General features: G+C 31.9%; 1 long non-coding RNA gene across 1 annotated transcript; it reads left to right on the forward strand.

Moving 5' to 3' along the window:
- Positions 1-378: 378 nt before the first annotated feature.
- LOC122859606 lies at positions 379-3,794 on the forward strand. The gene is made up of 3 exons (XR_006374368.1): positions 379-1,466; positions 1,706-2,359; positions 2,709-3,794. It is a non-coding gene; the product is annotated as an uncharacterized LOC122859606 (long non-coding RNA).
- The last annotated feature ends 1,491 nt before the right edge of the window (positions 3,795-5,285 follow it).

Genomic DNA, 5,285 nt, shown 5'->3' on the forward strand with positions numbered 1-5,285 from the left:
TATTTATTAAATAAATAATATACATGTCATTTTATTTTAAAAGATGGAAATGTCCAAGAAAAAGCAGTAGCTAAGGGAAAGATGTAGCTACCCTAACGGTACGACCCAACCCGTTTCGTCAGTTGGAATCGGGTTATTTTGGGGTTAAGTTTTTCTAAGGTTTGTTCGTGGTTGGATAACTGTTACCTGACGGTTGTAATGTGCGCAAAGACAACCGTCTCTAACCGCGTTGTCCCTAACGGTACGACCCAACCCGTTTCGTCAGTTGGAATCGGGTTTTTTTGGAGTTAAGTTTTTCTAAGGTTTGTTCGTGGTTGGATAACTGTTACCTGACGGTTGTAATGTGCGCAAAGACAACCGTCTCTAACCGCGTTGTATAATGGTTATTCTAAGGTTATATGAACCGAAGATTAGTTTGCTGTAACCGTTATTTAACCGTTCAATAACTTCGGTTGGATTTCGGTTACTTCGAGGTTGCCACAACGATATGACCCAATCAGTCTCGTGGATTGGAATCAGGTTATTCTGAGGTTTGAAGTTTTAATAGGGTTTGCTTGTGGTTGGATTACATCTACTAATACGACATATCCCTGGTAGAAATATTTCTCCGCCATGACTCCGGCATTACTCCGTTTTTAGCCCATTTCCGGAGAAATTACTCCAGCATAAGGTTGTTGGCGGAGAAATTACTCCGGCATGAGATTGATAGATGGGGGGGGGGGGATTACTTCGACACGAGATCGATGATGGGGAAATCACTCCGGCATGAGATTGATGGCGGAGAAATTTTTCTGGCATGAGATTGAAACTAGAAGTCTTTTTTTCATCGGTTGAATATTTTCATGATATGACAATCTATTCTTTTGTGTTTTTTTGATTCATGGAGAACCACATACAACCTCGCACATACAAATACTTAATTACAAAAAAAAATTGTCAAGTTCCATACTTCCATCACACATTTATAATCCAATACATATTTGATCACCGCTTGTTATATAATTGTTAGGCGTTTCTTTCCACGGCGAATGCCTGCCAGAAATACCACCTCCACTGCTCGCCGTCATTACTCCTATTGACTCCTAATGCGCCACTGTAACACTTACACATATATAAGAGTAGTGACGGTGAGCAGTACGGTGAGCAGTAGTCCGCCGTCAAAGAAAGCCCCTATTAATCGATGGAAGCAACGTAGTCTGTTTTTATACATTATCTTGTAAAAAGAAAAAAGTTAGAGTGTTGTGCCCTAGTGTATAAGACAATGGAAAATCATATAAATAAACAAATAAAATAATAAAAAAAGCAATATTGTGCCCGAGGCTTATACTAAAACACTGAGAATAAATAAATTTCGCTTGAATAAATTTGTGGTTGAAGAAATAATGGCAGCAGCCGACTCATTAACCAACGACAGCCTTTATCCAATTGCAGTTTTGATAGATGAATCATAAAATGAAAATTTACTAGTAAGTACAATAATTATTATTTTTGAAAATAGTACCAAAGTTTTTTATGTTTGAAAAAAAAAACAGCTTGATCTTAGTCAGCAAGTATTTGTAACAGTGAGGTTACAACTACGGCGGTTTTTTTTTGATTAATTTCATCATATCAGTTGATCGACAATTGTTTGAAACGATTGTTTAAAATGTAAATATGATAAAGAATTTATTTTATTTCAATTAATAAATATATTTTTATTTTATAGCTGCGATTTAATTCAATCGAAAAACTTTCAACGATTGCCTTGGCACTTGGTGCTGAACGTACTCGTAGTGAGTTGATGCCTTTTTTGACGTGGACAATGTATGATGGAGATGAAGTTTAAGGGATTACCATCACGAATCAAAAACGCAGATAGAGCCTTGAAATTTTTTGAGCAGATTAATGAAATAATAATACATACGCTCAAATTTTTTGATAATTTTCTTGTAGCTAATTACTTAGTAATTAATTACTAAAGTAGGCTACTTTTTTGAAGGTTATACATAGGTTCTTATGGAGAGTCCGGTTTAGTTCTTAGAAACCTGGTTAGTCATTTTATGGAAAACGCAGATAGCTTTTTCAAAAACTACAGATAGATAGAGGAAACAATAAGGAAAGTTTTGATATAAAAATTAATAGGGCTTACAATAAATAAAAATAAATTTTTGTCTTTGTCTAAATACTCAAGTTAAAGTGAGAAACAAGATTTTCTCTTTCTTTTTTATCTCGTTCGCACTCATAGAAATATTATGTTTCTAAATTTCATACGCAAGAGGTCTCTAGATATGCGGGGGTAATCCCTCAATTGGCACTCGCTGAACAACTTGTAACATTCACACCACTCGTAGGTGGACTTGATCATGTTTATTGTTAATTGGTAAGTGTTTGAAAAAAAACGATAATTATTTAAATTGACATTCAACAATTTAACATTATTGATTAGACCATATAGCTTGATTCATTAATAAAAAATAAATACAAGCAAACTTTAGGTATGTTTTTCACATGTTTAAATGAAAAAACTAACATACTCACTTTAACGTTAATTTGATTTTTTGTTTTTGTTCATAAAATCAATCATCTACTTGAAAAAATATTATTTAAACGTCAAAAAAAAAAAAGAAAAAAAAAGAAAATAAAATATTACATTCAAGTAAATAAGTCAGACAATAATAAACTTATCGATTACATTTACATCAATTGTAATTGAAAATAATGAATTTCAGCCACCACTTAAAGCATTGGCAGCTGTTGAAGAAACAGTTGTACGTGACAAAGCAGTTGAATTGTCGCGTAATATTGCGAGTCAACACAGTCCAGCATATCTTGAAGATCATTTTGTTCCATTTAGTGGTCTTCGATTTTTGCCGATGTATCGACAAGCCGATTTTAAATCGGAAAGTATCGAGTACTTTTACTCGATACTTTTTTTGGGCCGATGTATCGATTTCGAAATCAAGAATCGGAAAAATCGTGTACTGAACCAAGAAAAAATATGAAATCACTTGGTTAATTTTATTTTGATTTTTTTTCTATTTTTATTTGTTTGCAAACTATGGTTCTATTATATTAGAAAAAAATAGTGTTTTTACCATTTTTCACTAAAGTGATGATTTCTTTTACCTACTGAGTAACGTATGACCTAATGTGAAATGGAATTTTTTCAATTCAATAAAACAAATCAATAAATACTATATAAATAAATAAAATCATTTTTTTTAAATTTTCTGAATTTTCTCAAGAATATATAGTTAAAAAAAAATAAAAAATATTTTTCATAATCAGATGATAATTCATTCAAAAGTACTGATACTTAAGTATGAGACTATTTTTGGCCGATGATCGATTTTTGATTCTTAAAAAGTACGTACTCCGATTGATACTTTTTCAAGAATCGAAGACCACTAGTCCATTGGTAGAACGTTTGGCATCTGGTGATTAATTTACTAAGAACATCAGCATGTGGTTTAATAAGTTTATGTTATCCATGTAAGTGGTTCTGTGATGAGAATCATGTGTTGACAGAAAGAAGAAGGTCCTTTGAGAAATCAATCTATGGGAGATTCTGAAATAGATTCTGGAGATTCTGAATATATTCATCCATAATTATAGAATTTTTCTATCGCTCTATGTTTTTCTGTTCTTTTTATGTATTTTTCATTTGTATCGTCTATATACAATATTGTATGTTGTAACCATATTTATATGACTGAAATGATAAATTATTATTAAAACCTTGTTATTTATGCATATTTTCAGATTATTTTCAATATAAACGAATTTATACAGTCATTTTTTTACTGTGATATATAATCAGATAATTAACCGCTAACAAACCACAAATAAACTGAGTTGAATTAACCGCTAACGAACCCTAACAAACTCTAAATAAACTATGAGTAAGCCATAAATGCTGACCCGAAAAGTTAGTTTCTGGTTAGTTATTTTAATCTAAAATATTTGGGTTCGAACAAGGTTTATCAACGGTCAATTAACGGTTAGTTCTACTTTGTTTATATTTAGGTTTAAAAATGGTTTGTTTGCGGTTTTTTTTGCGCACATTCCAACCTTGAGACGACCGTTTAATAACGGTTCATAAGGGGTTGGGTCGTACCGTTAGGGTAAGGAATTAATGTTGCTTCAAAAAGGATTTCTTTGGCAACTGTAATTCCTTAGCTCCATCTTTTCCTTAGCTACTATTTTTCCTTGGAATTTTTTATTTATTTAAAAAATAAAATGCATGTAATTTTATTTATCAAATAAATTAAAATGTCCAAGGAAAAGCAGTAGCTAAGAAAAAGATGTAGCTAAGAAATTAATGTTGCCAAAAAATTATGTTTTAAGGAATTAATGTTGCTTTAATTTTAAATATCTAATTTTTTAAATAAATAAAAATCCCAAGGAAAAATAGTAGCTAAGGAAAAGATGGAGCTTAGGAATTACAGTTGCCAAAGAAATCTTTTTTAAGCAACATTAATTCCTTAGCTACATCTTTTCCTTAGCTACTGCTTGTTTTTGGAATTTTTATTTATTTAATAAATGAATTACATGTATTTATCGAATAAAAAAAAATTGTAGCACGAAGGTTCCACTTTTATTCGTAGGAGACGCTGGGAACGCAATTCAAGATACCTCGATGTATGAAACCGATGATGTAAGATAACCCATCTTACATGTTATCTTACACCAAGGTATATTGCCGGTAAAATACCAGTACATATTACCAAGATGTTGCAGAGTATGAAAGAGAAGAAATTTACCTACAAAATACCGGTACACTGTAGCGGTATTGAATTCCAGTATCATAACGGTATAATACCTGTCCTTTGTATAGACGCTAAGGATAACGATCTTTTAGCGTGATTATAGCTAGGGTACTCGTAGCTACATCGAATTTTTTTTTCCGTTATTATTATCGATGTAATTTTAACCCCCTACAAAAATTTCATTCCTCTACGTCGTGTTCTAGAGGGTTAAATTAAGGTACACACTATATTTATACAAAAAAATTAGACTCTCCGAAACTACCGGTAGCTACCTCAAAATTTTTTTTCCGTAATTAATATCGATGTAATTCTAACCCCCTACAAAAATTTTATCCCTCTACGTCGTGTTCTAGGGGGTGAAATTAAGGTACAAGTTCTGATATAAATAGAAAAAAAAAAAATTTTTCCTAAACTACTCGTAGATACCTCAAAATTTTTTTACCGAAATTGTTATCGACGTAATTCTAACCCCCTATAAAACTTTCATCCCTCTACGTCGTGTTCTAGAAGGGTGAAATTAAGGTACACACTATATTT

Source organism: Aphidius gifuensis, linkage group LG6 (genome assembly GCF_014905175.1).
Source record: "Aphidius gifuensis isolate YNYX2018 linkage group LG6, ASM1490517v1, whole genome shotgun sequence".
Lineage (NCBI taxonomy): Eukaryota > Metazoa > Arthropoda > Insecta > Hymenoptera > Braconidae > Aphidius > Aphidius gifuensis.